Source organism: Falco punctatus, assembly GCF_963210335.1.
Source record: "Falco punctatus genome assembly, chromosome: 9".
Lineage (NCBI taxonomy): Eukaryota > Metazoa > Chordata > Aves > Falconiformes > Falconidae > Falco > Falco punctatus.
This window is the reverse complement of record NC_137589.1, coordinates 52,308,485-52,325,998: the sequence shown is the minus strand read 5'-3', so window position 1 is coordinate 52,325,998 and position 17,514 is coordinate 52,308,485. Positions and strand designations below refer to the sequence as shown.

At 44.6% G+C, this 17,514-nt stretch overlaps 1 long non-coding RNA gene across 2 annotated transcripts in view; it reads left to right on the top strand.

The window, feature by feature from the left end:
* Positions 1–17,245, top strand: part of LOC308069358 — a 95,101-nt gene extending 77,856 nt beyond the window's left edge. Inside the window, exons 2-3 of one of the 2 annotated variants that reach the window (XR_013930351.1) lie at positions 1,485–12,888; positions 17,159–17,245. This is a non-coding gene — a long non-coding RNA (uncharacterized lncRNA). Of the gene's footprint in view, positions 1–1,484; positions 15,932–17,158 lie in introns of those variants that run through there. The other variant, XR_013930352.1, reaches the window with a different exon arrangement.
* The last annotated feature ends 269 nt before the right edge of the window (positions 17,246–17,514 follow it).

The following is a 17,514-nucleotide window of genomic DNA, read 5'->3' as shown; positions in this document are numbered from 1 at the left end:
TCAGCTTTCCACCTCACTTGGGATGCCTTTTTTCCACACTCTTCCCAAAATGCCCACAAGCTTTTCCCTTAAGACCATACGTGTGGATGTGCTGAGGTTGAGCCCTCCCAATTTCCCTTCCCCAGTACAGGCCCATGGCAATTCACCCATGCCGGCTCTGACCACCCAGTGAATTCTGGGCATGGAAGTGGGATGGAGGTGGCAACCCTTCAAAATCATCTGGGAGCTAATTCACCCAGTCTTTGGTTTTCCTTTTCCTCCTACACTACTTCTCGAGCTCCTTTTCACACTCTACTTGCTTGATCTCTGTGTATCTGCATCTTTCCCTCCTGTACAGAAGCAAGAGGTCCATGTTAGTCTCACTCAGAAAGGATAGCAAAAGGGCAACATAAAGCACTTGTGTGGCTCCTACTAGAGCAGCCCGGCTAGCTCCAGGTCTGCCTTAAAGCTGGATGTTACACCCCCAATGATACATGGCCATACAAGCACAAAATGATGAAAAAAACCCTCTGGAGGTATCTAGCAGGCTGCACTCCTGCTGAAATGGTTTAGTGCAGCTGGAATATTGTGTTAGCGATGGTGGTGGGCTCTAATCTAAATCCAGGCAGGTTGTTGGGAAATTCTCAGGTTTCCTGTTTTTCAGTAAAGTCACGTTATCATGACATTGAATGGCTTATGGCTTAAACTTATACTGTAATGGCCATACAAGGAATTGCATTTACTGGAAGGAAGTATGAGAGACAGAGGGAGAGAAAAATTAAACTTGTTGGCTGGAAAGCATCTACTATAGCATGCAACAGCTCCACCTCCTCATGATATTCAAGTTCATCATATCCAAATAAATATGCTTGGAAATTGTCCATCACAAGGGAAAACAGTCATCTCAAGGGTACTGTTGAAAGCATAAGTCAAAGGTAACACCATGGGCATGTAAATTGATTCAGAGTACTTAATTGGCACTGTTTTCTTTAGTACATTGATGTCATTCCAGAACAATCCCAACCCCCAGCACGCTAATGTCAGGTCATATTCTGAGCCCATTTACTTCACAAGGTTATTCCCTTTGACTCCAATGGATTAACCAGTTCTACATTGCAGTAGAGAGAGGTCAGATGTAGATCTCTTCCACTTACATTGAATTTAATTGATTTTTTGTATCTGTTAAAAAAAAAACCCTTATAAAATAGAACATAATGTAAAACAAATTTTTATTACTCTAACCCTCTCAAACACAGCACAGAACCCACTGTGCCAGGTGGTGTACATGCACTGGCAGAACAAAAATTTCCTGATTCATGGGCAATATACCCCAAAGAAAAGCTTTCACTCCTAAATGAGTCGGAGAGTTATTTTGCACCCTGAAAACACAGGCTTTCAACAAGATCAGTTGCTTTCCTGGATAATCCCTCATCTTTTCTAATCCTTCCTGAAGATCTCTTAGCTCAATGACTAGCAGTATTTAGAAACCCTTTCTCTTTCTTTAGGTAATTGGCCTCTTCAGGAACTACTGATGCACACCCGATAAACACCCTGAGGAAGCCCAGCCCCTGGTGCCCCGGCAGTCCCACAGGCAGTGGCCCAATCCTGCCCTCCTCCTGGCAATTACCCCAACCAGTGCCAGCTGCTCAGCCTCAGCAGGGCCTCTTACACCAGGTGGCTGGAATTTGCCAGACCCTTCTTGAACTCCATGAATGCTTTGTTTGCCACTAAACTTTGAGAAGGTAGAAGATGTTACTGCAATGAATTTTCCTGTAAGTATTTGCTATTATAAACGTCTTTCAGGCTCTGGTTTCTTTACAGCTTGGGCAGCAACGTTCTTGGAATGGTATGCATATGCATTTTCTATGTGAGTAGTTCTTCAGTTCGTCCTTTAGAGTTCAGTGGGGTGACCACCATAGCAATTTCCCCCGCATGGGCACTGTGTGGTTACCAATGCAGGTTACAACTCCCACAGGGTTTTCAGGTGCTTTTTTCACATCCATGCAGCTGACAGAAACTGAGCTCTGTTCTGCACCCAGTTCCCCATCTGAATGTTGTTATTTCACTGTGGCAGCTAACGGACCGACTGGGAGTGGGCTCCGTTTTGTGCTTTATGATGCACAAAGACAGTAAGGGCTTCTGTTGCCCCCGAGAGCTCGCAGTTCATGGCCACAACTCTCTGTCGCAGTGTGGCATGATGACCTGCTCTTTCTTTTGTATGATAGTCCAGTAATTGGTGTCACCTCGTCTCTCTGCCCAAATATCAGAAATGCTATGATGTCATAGATGCTTAAGGATTTGCTCAGTTGGCAAGTTGGCTTCCATGGTTTTTCAGAGGCTCTGTCTCAGAGCTGTTGCCAGGAGAGAGGGCTTTCATAAGTTCAGAACTTCTGTGTTGTTGCCATAGAAAGAGATCTCTGAAGGAACCTAAGTGTCCAACGCGACTATAGTGCTGATGTTGGGATATGCCCTGGAACGCCATGGGCACTGATGTTGTGTTGCCGCTGTAGACCAATTTCTCTCTGGTGAAAGGTCTAACATTCTATAGAAATAGCCATTAATAGTCAACCCACTGTTGAGACCATTGGAATGAACCCCCAAACTGAAGTCCTGGATTTGAAACTGCGCCTCCTACCTCTCCAGCTTAACCATTTCTGGCATTCAGCATCTGTTTCTGACCAGAAATTCCACCTTGCACAAAAACTTCGGTTATATGACAGGTTTAAATGAAAAAGCTGGGATTAAGCAAATGCCTGTTTTGAATGAAAAGCAGGTTTGGTCCAGCTGCACTGGCCTCTTCAAGCAGCTTGTGGTTCCCTCTGTAGGAGTATTGCCGGTGGCCCGTGAAGGACTTTGGACAAGTCTTCCTTCATTGTCATGCATCAATCTCACGCATCGCAAATCCAGCCAGTGGCTGAGGCGTGGGTATCTCTGCTAATTGGTTACATCTGCCTCTAACGCCTGGCTACCAGCTGGCAGAGGTGATGGTGTTCGCAACGCTGCCTTGGCAGAGAAGCGCTACGGCTGCCATCTGTTGGCTTCCAGAGCCACATTTCCTAGGTAAACATGGCCTCCCCATGGGGAGTGTGACTTTTCATCTGCAACGGAAGGAACGTAAAGGGCCCCTCCAGCTTTCACGAGATCTTCAGGAACCTGCTGGGCCATTATCAAGTGTGAAGCCATTATTTTATAACAGACATAATCCTTCTGCTCCCTGCATCTTATGTAAGAAGAACATACTCCATTTCCAAAGAATCCATAAGTCATTCTACCTTGCCACCAAAGATTTCTGTATTTGAACAGACTGAGAAAAGAAATGATGTTTTGCTATCTTGTTTTGGTTTTCCCACTGGTGGTACTGAATATTTAATCACAGCTTCATAAGGACATGAATTTCTCTTTGGATTCCTCCCCGAGCTGCAGTGGCTGATCCTGGCACAGGAACAGATCTCAGGCTCGTCCCAGTGGGCTCCTGTTTTGTCCAGACTTGGCTGTTCTTGCTAGCTTGCTGAAAAGCCTCCAGGTAGTCAGAAGAAAAACTTCTGCACACATTTACATATGTGTGTGTGTGGCAATATATATATATATTTATATATTCCCATAGGTTTTTCACTAATGCTTTTGTAATCAAAATTTCTTGTAAGAGAAAAATGTAACAAAATGCGATTTTTCTTCTGAACTGTGGTCAAGGAAAGCTGTTTGGCTTCCCTGGGTGCAAAGGAATATCTGGAGTTACATCAGCGATTTCTAGCAGTTTTATATTTGTGTCCATTGAAATCCACTACAGTCAGTCAGATCTTTCCATGGAGTTCTAACAAATGAATAGCTAACAATGATGATATTTGCTCCAGAAGGTTGATTATTTCTTCTAAAATTTGAATAGTGGAGTTCAAAACTTTAGAAGATGGGTATCATCCAGAGGAATCTGCATTGTCTTTGCTGACATAACCATTTCTGACAGATTGATTAATAAATATAACACTAGTACTCGCGGTAACAGGATCACACAGGAACAGGTACATCAGTTAATAAAAATGCTGGTCATAGTTTCTCACTTTAAAAAAGTTAATATTCACCCTTTTTAAAAAGCAATTATTCAGGAAAGAGTATTTAAAAAAACCCAGCAGCTGCCTGTTTGAAGTATCTAAACCAAAGTAAAGCTCATTGTCTTCCTTGCTTTCTTGTATTGCAAACCACATCGACAATTTTAAAACTACAGCTAAATCTCCCTTAAGATGATACCGTGAAATGGAAGTTCCTACAAGGCTCTGGCTACTCTGTGGGCTTAAGCACATTCTCAAGGGCCAGAAAACTCTGGGGGTTCAGATCAAATGCTGAAGTTGATATGCTGGACAAAGCACCCTGAGTGTTTCCTCTGAACCATCAACTCCCCCAGGGCTGATGGATTCGTGCGTTGACTTCTCATAAAGGAGCTTTCTAGTCTCTTTTTCCAGGACAGGCTGCCCGTGTAACTGAAGAACCAGGAATTACTGTTACCAGGAACCTGGCTTCAGCGCCCCAGGGCTAAACAAGCTCAGATCTGTGTTTTACCAGTCCAAAGAGACATTTCATGAGTTTCAAGCAGCATCACAAATATGCTGGGTGGAAAACATGATCTAGGCTGCCCCAGTTGTCAACGCAGAGAGTGTGAGTGTTGCACTAGAGCAGGCAAGCCTTTGAGTGATATGAAAAACAAATACAGGAATGTTGTGGGGGTCTTCTGAGGTTTGGGTTTTGTTTTGTTGTCGCTTTTTTTTTTTTTTTTCCCCCTCTCTTAATATCCTTCCAAAGATTAAACATTGGGGATTGGGTTCATTAAGAAGTATGGGACTGTTTGTTGTAGGCAATTTCATTAAGACACCAGGCTCTGAATCAACAAGTTACTTGATATTTTAACCACTTAATTATATGCACAAATGAAAACCCTGTTGACTCCAGCACGTGCTGAACACTGTTGAACCAGAGCCTTAGTCCAGTTAGCAAATTTGTCATGAGCTGATTCTGATTTATACAAATGGGTTTATTATTTGTAAGTATTCACCAAATAGGTTGGACAAATAATTTTTCAACCTATCAGCTTTTACTGTTTGCTTTAGACTGTTTGCTAGTAATTCATTATTCATTATGGTTGGTCAAGTGCAACACATGACGCTTCTGAACAGGAAAGGCAGGAGGGGGAAAGGAAAAAGATTAATGAATAATGAATAACATATTTCCTGATATAAGTCTTCATGCTGAAGTGAGTGAAACATTAAAAATTTGCAAACATTTTCATAAATTGTCTGTTGCTGCCTGGATACTCCAGAAAAGAAATAATATGACTTCAAGAATAATTGTTAATCCAATAGGGTATTTTAATACACTCAGGGTAGAGAGTCAAAGACAGTAAGTGCCAAAAATGCCAATGGACACCCACTAAGACGTTCAAAGGTGCTTAAGCTGGCAGCATGCCTAGGGTGCATCACAAGCAGATGTTCTTGGGCATCTGAAATTCCCACTTGGTGCTTATCTGCATCCTTTGAAAATCTTCTGCTAACCCCACCCAGTGATCTCAGCATGAGGCCACAAAAGCATCTCCTGAAATCATTACTTATGAAACAAAAAGCTTATCACATGTTTGACCTGAAGCATATGTTTGAATCCTGCCAGAGGTTGAAGTTGTACTAAGAATATGTATGTGAGTCCACTGAGGGGAGAAAAAAGGAAGACTGAGAAGCTGCTGTGATCCTTCCAGGGTTGTTCAGTGGAGTGCAGGTCAAACCAGTGACTTCTTCAAGAAGTCAGTGGAGGAGCAGACGTGGTTGGGAGCAAAGGTTTTATGTGTTTGTTTTCCAATAGGAAGTAATAATATTAAAAAAAAAAAAAAAGTAAAAAGTGAATACCAAGATGTTTTCTTTTGTTAGCTGAAAAGCTTGTAGTTTGAAAAACCCAACAATTAATATAGAAATCACTGTTTTCTATAGAAAACACAGAAATACATTCAGCTGAAAAAGCTGTTTGTATTTACTGAAAAACTCCTTTCACTGAATCTTCTGGAGAAGGTTAGACAGATTTTGTTGCTAGGATTTTGCACTCAGGGAGGTGAAATCAAATGAAACCGAGGGCACTGTGCTTTGGGTTTAGCTAGCAAGGCACAGCTAAGTCATTTCCATTTGGAAAAAAACAGCCCCCACCCTTCTCTCCATAAAACTTTCTACATCTCACTGGCTGCGAGCTATTCTCTCTCTTTTGCACGTGGAGGTGTTTTAAGCCAAGCTCATCCTGGGCTGCACAGGGGCATTTGCCTCCTGCCCCGCTGCCTCCCAGCTCACCCTGTCCGCCAGATGCGGGAACCATGTGTCAGAACCATCGACTTACGAGCTCACCACCAGCCGCGGTGCCCCACTCATTAGAAACAATTTGCATGATGAACATCAGTATGACAGCCCTAGCGAGGGATTTGTTTAGCTAATTTAGAGTAATGGATAAGAGGAATTAATCACTTTAACACTGATGCTCCCTGGCATGGCAAGGCTGGTAGCCATCCCCCCACCTTGTCAGCGAGGCACCCCCAGTTCTCCCCCTATTTCCAGGCGTGTTTGGCTCTGAACAGAGAGTTCAGGGATGTAATAACAGGCCTGGAGTACCAGGCCAGAAACAGTCAGCATGGAGAAAAAACAAGGCAGCTACCGAGCGCTTACAGCAAGGTTAAAGCAAACAGGATTATCTGTTCAAAGCACTTGAGAGTGCTGATGCTCTCAAAACAAAGGACGGGGCAGGAGCCTCAGCCATCTAGCTGTGCTCAGCTCTCCCAGCCAGCTCTGCTCAGCTGGGGAGGAACCATTAATGATTGATTAAGGGAATAGTGCTGGGGTGGAGGAATCCTGCATGTGGCCAGCACTGCTCCTCTCCAGGTGTTTTGCTCCCCCTGGGAAGCAGAGGGCTGGAAGCCAGCGCCCCAGGACAGTGCCCAGCGCTAGGGCGGCAAGGGGGCCTGGAAGAGAAAGTCTCACTTAGGAAGAAAGTTGGAGAAAGGTTCATTTTCAGCTCTTTAATTTTTTAAGTGTCTTTCAACATAAACTTTTTGGTTTTTCATACACAACTAAAAAAAAAAAAAAATCCATACGAAAATATTCTGCTCAGCCAAGTACTGAAAGCATTCCCTTTATCAGAAAATGAACCCCACAACCCTTTCACGTCTATCCTGTGTGTTTTGCCACTCCCAGGTATATTTAGCATGCTTTAGGCATATACCCTTTCCAAATAAATGAAGATATCTGTTCATGACAGCTGATATCAGTGACATGAATAGAATCCATATCCTGAACTCGAACAAATATCATTATAGTTCCTTGTTTGTTTAACACTTACACTCGCCCTGCTGGCAGCCATTGTCATGCGTGGCAGTCTCTAGTCCCACTCCCACGCTCTTGTTTACAAGTCTAACACGAGTGTTGTTTCCTGCTTAGACCTCTGTAGCATACTTAATTTCCCATGTCTTGTTCCCTCATCCTCCTGGAATGTCTGGAGCAGGCAGGACTGTTTTCAGGTGGGGGTTGTTGTCTCCCGTTCCTCTCTTACAGGTGTGCCCAGGAGGAACCTTTTCTGACCTTCACTAGCAACCCAGAGCATGGGCACGGTTTGTTTCCTGTGGAGCTCCTCTAATGTAGGACTTCTAGTCACCAAAAAGCATTAGAAACCCACATATCATCATTTATAGGTGCAATCCAAAACTCATCTCCTTTTATAGGCCCTAGCTTAATAATTGTGGCTGCAGAATAGCCGCCGGTATTATTCCCAGAATAAGAACTACTGAACTTAAACAAGCGTAATGCAATAAGGGAGAGATGGAAGTACCAAAGCTTTTATGTACAGAAATGATGCCAGATTGTAAAAATGTGAATGCTGTAAAATAATGTCTTTAATTATATACAGAGAAAGAAGGTTTCCAGCAGCAGATGTCTAAAGATAGGCTTTCCAAACACAGACCTGTCAGTGAACTCTATGGAAAAAAAAAATGGAGAAGACATTTATATATGGACTGACAGGGATCGTTACAGCTTTCCTCAGATGAATGTGTGCCTCTGTGTGTGCGTGTGTAAATCCAGAGCAGGGTACTTATTGCAGTCATGGTAATTGACAGGAAGATTTGGAAGAAAGATTTGGTATGAGGCAGAAGAGCAGGAAGAGTGTACCATAACCGATGCCGGGTGGGAATCCTGAACTCTGCTCTTGCCTTTGCCTTGCAGGGTGTCAAGGGTGCCACTCAGAGCCGGGAGGAGACGTGCACCGTCTGGATACGGCCCCAAGCAGTGCAGGTAGGGTTCATTCCGCACTTGCCCTGGAGCCTGCTTGTGTTTAACAGCGTCTGGCCGCAGCAGTGCAGATGCAGCAATAGCAATGGGGACCTTACAGCATCGGCTGTTGGAGGTCTGTTAGCAGGAGATGTTAAGGGATGACTAGCAGGGAACCACAGAGGATTTTCTGACAATAAGGCTGGGGCATATAAAAGTATCTTTAGCTAAGAAGCGTGTCCTAATTGTCTGTCTTGAGGTATATGGTGAAATTCCTTTGACACAGTGGAAAAGACTGCTCCTAGCAGGGAGCAGCTCGTGGCCCTCGGGGCAGGTTGGGTCCAGGGCTTTCCCGAGCACCCCCACACGGGAAGGACAGCCCAGCGAGATGCTCAGCCGTGGCTCACAACACACCTCCTGCTGCAAATTTTTTTTTTTTTTTTTTTTGGGGGGGGAAGCCAGTTACAGGCCTGTATGACTTTTTCTTGATTTCATGGGGATTTGTATCACACCCGAACACAGGTACTTTTGTCCAAGGCTTTTCAGTAATTGGAGGTGTGTGGGGAGTTTCACCCAGCACTTAAATCAGAACAATTGCCATATTTTTAAAAGATTATCCTAATGTTGAGCTTTCGTTTTTTAATGTTTTATAATAAAGTTCCAGAAATAAAGGCTGCAATGTAGTTGCAATAGAATTTACATTAGCATATTTGGAGAGTTTTTTTGATAATTTTTGCATGCATTAGAATGAAATATTCCATAAAAATTAAACATTATATGCAAATGAGTGCAACAAACCTACATTTTGAATAATAATAATTCATTATCTCCCTATAATATATGTAAGTGGCTTCCTTCTTAAAAAAAAAAAAAAAAAAAGGAAATGCACTGTAGACATTAATTCAGCACAGCAGAAGTTTACAGAGGAGATCCACTGAAATTATAATAGAACACATTCCTCATTTGCATAAATCCCAGAATCCCACCTGCCAAAACCCTCCAGCTATTAATAGGTGATATGAATGTCACTCGATGCTCATTTATAATATTGTTGCTGTAATATAATGCATATTTAGGGCAGATTTTAAGAATCATTGTAATTAACAAAGCACACCATTACCAGCAAGTGTTTATTTGTGTTATAGGATAAAGATGTTGCATTTGGAAACAATTATAACTCTAGAGGTGTTGAATTACCCCCTTTGGAAGTGTTGCCTTCTTTTAGCAAGTGCAGTAGATTTCCACAGGCTAGTTGCATGTAAAAAAAAATGGTTTAAAGAAGCAGCATGTCTGTGTATCTGCAAGGATAATAATCATTCATGTGCCAGGCCATGTCTGTATGACATGGATTTATTCTTCACCCCAGGGCTGTCTATGTTTGCAAGCTTTTTTCTCTCTTCAGAGTTCTTTATGGGGAAACTGAGTTACCAGTCTGTGAGACTAGGCTCTTTGAAATAGCTTAATAGTGGTAAAAGCAGATTTACAGGGTGAGTTAGTGTGCACTTTTCTGTTGTCACCATTGTGAGCCCTGTGTGCAAGGTGCCTGTGGCCAGGACAGGGCACTTTCTGGAAGCCAAATGGCTTTCTGGTAGAAATCCTACAGAGGGATTGCATTGTTCAGGTTGGTACCAAATTCCTTCCATAGTAATTCTCCAGTTTATTCCTGCATGCATAAGGCCTCGCTAAATGCCTCATGATTTGGCTGAATGTAAGTTAGTTATAATTTAAGCACCCACAACCTGCGGCAGAGCCACGGCTGCCACCGCTGGAGCTGCCGACTGACGGAGTTTCCTGGGGTTGCTGCATCCCTGGGTAGAGGCAGTGATCCCCCAAGGCCTCTCCCTGGCTGGGGAGGTGGTGGGAGACGATGGGGGGCACATCCAGAGGGCAAGGAATGCTCTCTAACACAAGAAATGCACCATGCTTTCAGCCTGGTGCTTGCCAGCAAGCCGGCGTGCCCGGGGCTTGCATGACCCCGTGTGTGTGCGTGCAGAGGGTGGGTTTAATGAACTGACTGGGCTTCCTGAAGGTTGCTCGAGAAGGATAAATCGCCATGAATCTCCACGCTCAGCCTCGCTGTACGGTCTTTCTCCTTGAATCCCCACCAGGGGTTTTGCCCTCTGTTTACACGTGTCCTGCTGAGCGGATGATACTGGGACAGAGATCCTTGCCCTCCGCCCCGGGTGCGGTGAGCACCAGCAGCCCGTTGGGGACTGCATCCCTTCTGGCTGCTGAGCCCTCTCCTCCGCTGGCGCGGACATTGCCATGTGTCCCACCTTGGGGAGCAGCCCCAGCTGAGGAGGGTGAGAATAAAATCTATTCCAGGAATAGCAGAGCTATGGGTTAAAAAGAGGCAAAACTCTCATGTCTTTTATACAAGTGGACTTATTAATCCAAATTTGAATTTTTAATGCAAGTCTCTTTAAAATTTCAGGTTTTTTAACATTTCTACCTCTTTCTTTATGAAACTGGTTATATCCCACCTACAATGCAGGGCTGATAGAGGCAGAAAGAGCCATAGATTTAGTAGTCTCCAGGCTCTGCTTAGGACAGATTTCAGCTCAGATTTTAACTAACTGACATGGCAAGAAAATAGTGTGGCTTTTCCTCTCCAGCTGCTTTTCTCGTTTTCTTTCTCTCTTCTGAAATATTTAAACAACATTGAAAAATAATCTTCAGCACTTTCCACAGGGAAAAAAAGAAAAAAAGCGACATTTTTTTTTTGTCAGAAAAACCTAACCAAATTTGATAGAGATGCATCTGTTCAGAGACTCAAAAAAAGAAAAAAAAAAATGACAAATGGAAACTCTCCCTGTGCTTGCCTGAGCACTGCTGAGAACAGAGACTTGTTGATCCTCAGGCTTTCTGGTTGCCCGAGGAAAAGAAATAATTAAAGACATTAAGTGAACAAAACACTCTCAGAAAAAGACAGCCAGTCTTTTTAGGTGTAAACCCATCTTATCTTTGAAACACTTTCAGATGGCAATCAGCCGACTGGCTCCCACACTTGAGCCACTGCATGGGCCCTTCCAGCAGCAGCTTGTTTCACCACCATCATTATTTTGGAGTCCCTGCCCCTCCTACTGTGGCCAGTTTTTATGGGTCACCCTCAACTTAGGAAAAGCAGCGTATTATGTGAGACCAACAGTTTGATATGATCAAATCTATCTCAGTTTATGCTCCTTCTCAGCTCAGCTGAGGCCATCCTTTGTAACGGATGTTACAAGTCGCAATCATTGGAAAGTCACTCCGGGTCACACGCGGGTTCAGATGTACTTCGTCAGATTGATGCCACTCCTTTTCCTTGCCACATCCTCTAGCAGCTTTGTTGTTTTGATGCCTTCATCTAAGTTCTCCACTGGAGATCACCCACCCCCGGAAGGGCTGGAGGGAAAATATCCCTCTGTAAGAGTGATCAGAGTGCAATAGCAGAAGAGAAGCCTTTGAGCTTTCTGTGTTTTCAGTGAAGTATCTTATGAAGTAATCGCAGGGTTTTAGCCTTGTGCCTGCCCTGCCGTCCTGCAGGCTCCTGCTCCTGACTCCCAGGCATGACTTTGGGAAAAAGAAAATTAAATTCAAAAAAGAAGAGAAGAAAGAAATAAAACAGAAAAACAGACTATCCCCTAGAGAACTGCAGTCTGACTTGGCCAGGAATTAGACCCGCAAGGGGCAGGTACAACTCACGTAGAGCAGTGCTTTGCAGGGCAGGTATTGTGCTGCTCTCAGGCAGCTTTGACACTGAATGCGGAGCCTTGGAGCTGGCTCTTTCTGCCCATGGCAACTTTGCCCACCCCAGGGTGCCGTGTCACTGTTCTGCTCAGTGTCTGGACGGATGTGTCATTGCAGCGGGCAGGTGTCAGCATCTCCCTTGTCAAAGGCCGTGGCTGGCTGCACGCAAGGCAGCAGTGACAGCAGAAGCAGGCTCCTGCAAGCGTGTTCCTGTGCCTGCCTTGTGCCTTCCCCTGTCACATGCAAAAAATGCAGATGCTCGGCTATAGATCTGCCCAGCCCGTGCACACGCAGAAATCCACACCCACCCCTCAGAGCTGCAGCTTCACGGGCAAGTAGAAATCCTTCACGCACCGGCCGAGCCAGGTGCACACGTGCAGCAAACCTTCAGCGACACGCCGGCACGCAGCCGCCCGCAAACGCTCTGCGCTTCCCCTCCTGCACCGACGTTCCTGTTGCACGCAAACCGCACACAGCTGCCTATAAATAAACACACCAACACAGCACCAGCCTCAATGTCAGCTCTCCTCAGCCTTTTGGTTTAAATATAGGCATTGGCTCTGCTCCAGGAGGAGGTACAAGTGGTTTCAGACTCAAACAAATTGTTATGAATCCCATTTGCAATGTGAATATGCTTAGTGAATGTTTCTTTCTCTAATAAGACCAAAATAGCAATTAACAGGAGTCCTAATGCTTCAGTTCCTGAGAAATAGACACATATATATTTTTATCCTTAAGACTGTTCTCATCTGGCTTCAAATGCAGAAGCCATCTTGTCTAAACATGTATGTCACACATCACACCTATATCTGCACCTTTCTATTTCACACTTAGGCATGGTCAGGTTGAGATGCGCAGGAGAAAAATACTGGCTTTGAATCACAGCAGATCCAAGTCCTCATTGCTGGTAAGTCCCAGCACCTTTTTTCTCTCCTGGTTTTGTTTTTTTCGTCCTGAAGATGAAATAGAAGCAGAGCTTTTTCTCCCCCTTTCTTTGTTTGCTGCATTCAGGTTTTCCTATCAGGGTTTTCTTTTATTTTTTTCCCCTTCTTCTCATTTTTTTCTCTTTCCCTACAGCCAACAGAGTGGTTGGTGAATACAAAATTAGCCAATTCAGACAGAGGCCGAACATCCCGAGAGAGCAGGAGAGAAAGAAAGAGAGACATGATCAGCCCTTGCCAAATAGACTCTCTCAACTCTGCCGTGCATGTCTCCCTTTCTCCGAAAATCACATGAAACAAATGAGAATTATGGGGAATGCAAATTCCCAGTATATTCAGGGACTGGCCATCAGTGACCCTCCTGCCTGCAGCGTTTCCCTGCTCTGCCCATGCACTGCCGCAGTACAGAGCATTTACATCCCAGGCAGCCTGCTGCCTGCTGCTGCTTTCCCTGAAACACCTGCAGAAAAAAGGGCATTTTTTTATCTTTTCTGCATGAACTAGCAAGCCTGACCAAAACCCTCTAGGAGCAAGCCACACGGGCAAATGCTCTCCTGCTAATTCCACTCATTTAAGCTGTATGTAGGTCTTGCTTGTCCTCTGAAGGGGGATGCTTTGGCCTGAATTCCTGGTGGGATGCACGCTTGAGATCACCCCTGGGCTTTGGCACTGGGGACTGCCAGGCTGTGCCTGTGCGGTGAGGCAGGGGGAGCTTTTTGATGCTCCCTGTTCTCCTGGCTTCCAGCCTGCCCACACTAAGCACCTGCTGCAGAGTATTAATGAAAATTGTGGGGTTCAGAGCCAAGTTTGCTCCTGATCCGGAGCTGGGACACATCCTGGGGCTTCCAGCTGCAACAGTGGCGCCCATCCATGCAAGGCGGAGGCAATGCTTGCAGTGCAAGCATGAGGGGGCTGTGTCTGCAGCCCTACATCTGCGGTGGGTGTCATAGTGGGACCTTGCTGCTCTCAGGAGCAAGGGAATGGCTTGCTCTCCCTGTCTTATTAATATTTGCCTAGTGCTTCGAGGAAGTAAGCCACACTGAGAGTTTGTGTGGTGGCAGATAAAATGATTTTAAACATTTTGCTTGCCCATCCCTAGTTTGGGGAGGAACTGACAACGGTGATTAAGAATAAAGGCCTCCATAAAGTGGTCAGTCAGCTGGGAAACTTCAGGACTGCCCTGGAATATCCTTTTCCTGCATTGCGTCCTTCAAGTACAGGAGCAAAGGACTTTAAATAGAAGGGGGATCTTACAGAGACCATCTACATTGACATTTTGCAATAACCTTTCAAGGTCCCTGTAAGTGCCAGGGCATCCAGTCCACGGAGTACCCTGTAAGGCCAAGTCAATAACATTATTGACAGTATCAGAAAAAGCTCCTCAGGTGTGTAAAGCTGGGACTTTGGTGTAAGAAGGGGAAATAAATCCATCCTAAGCAGACATCTGCGGCAGCATGTCTAGAATAACAATACTACTAGCAGCAGCAGCAGCGCATGGGTGCAAGGCCAGCAGACACCACGGGAAGGGGTTTTTGGCTGGACCGGGTTCCAGTTACCTGCTGTGCAAACTCATTTAGCCTTGCCAGAGCCCCTGACTTCTCCCACCACCCCTTCTCTCACATTTCTCCTCTCCCCTTTCACATGTTCCTAACCCAGCTATATCTCCCAAGAATGGCTGATTTCCAAAGTGCCAGCGAGTGCCTGAGAATTGCGTAATTGCAATATAATTAATGAATTAAAAGAATGAGATGTTTTAAGTGCTTTCAATATGGCAGTCCCTATAATTATCTACAGAAAGCGTGTTCATGAAAGTGTGAGGCTGTGGCTTCTGCCTTTGAGTGCTTTTTTCTCTGATGGAGCTGGAGGTGGAGGTGGGAGCAGGGAAAGGGCTTTTGCAAATCTTTAAAGCTTTGCTTTCTCCCCGGGTTTAGCGCAATTCAGCAGAGGAGCAAGAGCCTGCAGGACATCTGACAGCTCCCAGCAGATGTGGAGGCAGCACAACTTGCTCGACCAGGGCCCGAGTACCTGTGTCCAGCCCCTGGCTCTGCAGCGTGACTCCTGTGCATGAACTCTGGTGGACGCTTGTGTTTTAGAAGCAGGGCACTGATCCCCCGCCACAGACTGCCCCATGCCATGGATGGCAATTGCAGCCACTTCTGCTGGAATAGAAAAGCTTTGTGTTTAAATAATTGTACACTGTTTTTCAATGTAATACCATGGCTGGTGCCAAGCTGAGCGAGGGAATTGCCAGGTCTTGCTTGTACTGGTGGGGAAATATTTGGCATCACCTCTCCTGGATTCGCTGAGCAGGACTGAGGAGAGGGGAGGCTCAGTCTTGCTGGAGCACTGGTTGGAGAAAAGCTCTCGGTACAAGGTTTGCAATGCTTTTATCAGGACATGGTGGTGTGCTTGAAGAGCTTGATTTTACTTCCGTGGGTGTAAATCAAGAGCAGTTCCTTTGATGCCAATGGAGAGGCTGACATAAGTGAGAGATGAACATGGCCTATTGGTATTGAAAGCACTTAAAACATCTCTTGAGGGCACTCTTATGAGGGAGCTTGGTCTGTGAGACTGATTGACAGGGTACAGCTCGGCTCAATGTCTGTCCTTCCCAGGATCCTAAATTGTAAATTAACTCAGCCATAGATGTGACTAACACATTCTCCGTCTGGAACATTTTAGCCGCATAGCGGGCTGCAGACTCCGTAAATTGTTTTCTGTTTAACTTGGGGAATAAATGGCCAGTTCATTTGAAAGGGTTGAGCAGGCAGCACATGGTTATCGGCCCACTGTCCGGTTTAGGGAAATTACAAAGGATGAATTACAGGGTTATCTCCACACTTTAACAAATCCCTCTGTTTCGATTGCAATAACCTGTTCTTGCTGAAAAGGCAATATACTCCAGCAGACAGGGGTTAAATATCCAGCGGTTGAGGAAGAAGCTGAAAGCATAAAAGAACTACAGTGAGGGCAAATGTTAATGAGGGAAGATCTTTTCTGGAAAAACAACAACAACAAAAAGCAGTCACCAGTTGACAGGGTTGGCTCTGCGGGGCAGGAAAGCCTTGACACTTCCATTCTGGGGGACCTATGTCCAGCAAACGCGCTCCTCTCCTTCGGTGGAGCCTTCAGCATCCTTAAGCACTGCCACCGGGGGAAGAGCCAAGATGTGGTGTGATTGTGCTTTTTAAGCTTAATGGGACAGAATTAACTGAAGGAACACAATTACAGCAAGAGCTGGTTCCTGTCACTGTTTTCACGTGGGAGCCGGTGGTAGCAGCAGCCCAGCTCTCTGCAATTATAGCTGCACATCCCAACCTCCAAAAATATTGGATTTGACTTTCAAAGCCTGGGAGCCCAAGAAGGCTGTTCCTGTCCTCTGTGTGAAGGATTAATCAGTCACTTAGTATTATAGGAAGCACAACATTTCAGTGGAACAGGGAGAAGATGGTTTCCTTGTCTTTCAAACCCTTTTTGTTGGTTTTTTTTGTTGTTGTTGTTGTTGGTGGTTTTTTTTTTTTTTTTTTTTCACATTACTCTGCCTCATCCTCAGTCAGAACGAGAAGCTGGAATCATGAAAACATTCACAAAACTGAGCTCTGAAAAATATAATTTAAACAATTTTGAAATACCATGTTTTGATTTGGGCATTTTCTAAAAAACTACTTCAGTTTGTAACAGACAAGTAATTTTAAAGGGGAAATCTGGAAGGTTTTGTTTCAAAGCGAGAAAATGGAAATTTTGGCAATCTTAAAAGGAATAATGTTTTTGCTTCATGTAAAAAAGTCGTGAAAACTGTCTCTTTACTGAAAAATATTTTCATTTTTGACAGTTTTCTATTTTTCAACCAAAAAGTGTTATTAGACACATTTGAAAATAAACACAGAAGGGAAGAACTTCTCTATGGTAGGAAAGACAGGTACATTTCTATGAAATAAAATCAGTTTCTTGATGTCTGTTGAGCCCTGCTCTTAGACTAAATCATGAGCACAGAAAACATGGCTTATTGGGGTTTTTAAATTTTTTTTTACCATATCAGGAGGTCAGGCCACAGGACTGCTTGTAATATTTCAGTGCTACCAAAATTCAGTAAACGTACCCTGAATATAAAATGCATATTAATATGTAATGGGCATTGAGATCAACCTCTAACTGGGCTGCTTTACCCATGAGATGAATGAAATCCGCTGTGTCAACCAACTATTCACCCTTTTTGCACTTTAATTGTATTTCCAGCTTTTGTGCCCATCTGCCAGCAACGAGCCAAGCGCTGCACCAGCATTGCCAGCGCAGGGTCCCTGGCAGAGACGAGCCATCTGGCCAAGTTTGGCTCTCGCTGCAGCATAAGGCAGGAATCAGCGGGTGGCTCTCCGCTGGACATCGCCTCTTCTTAAAATCTTCAGCCAGTCTGTGAATTTTCAGTGCGGTGAGCCATGTCCTAAAAAGCCAGGACATCATCTGAGAATTTCAGTGCATATCAGAGAAGAGCAGTCTTTTGATTTTTTTTTTTTTTTTTTCCTTTTTAATATCCTGTGACGGCTGGGACTGTTGTGTTCATGGTAATATCTGCAGGAAGAGCAGCTTGTGGCAAG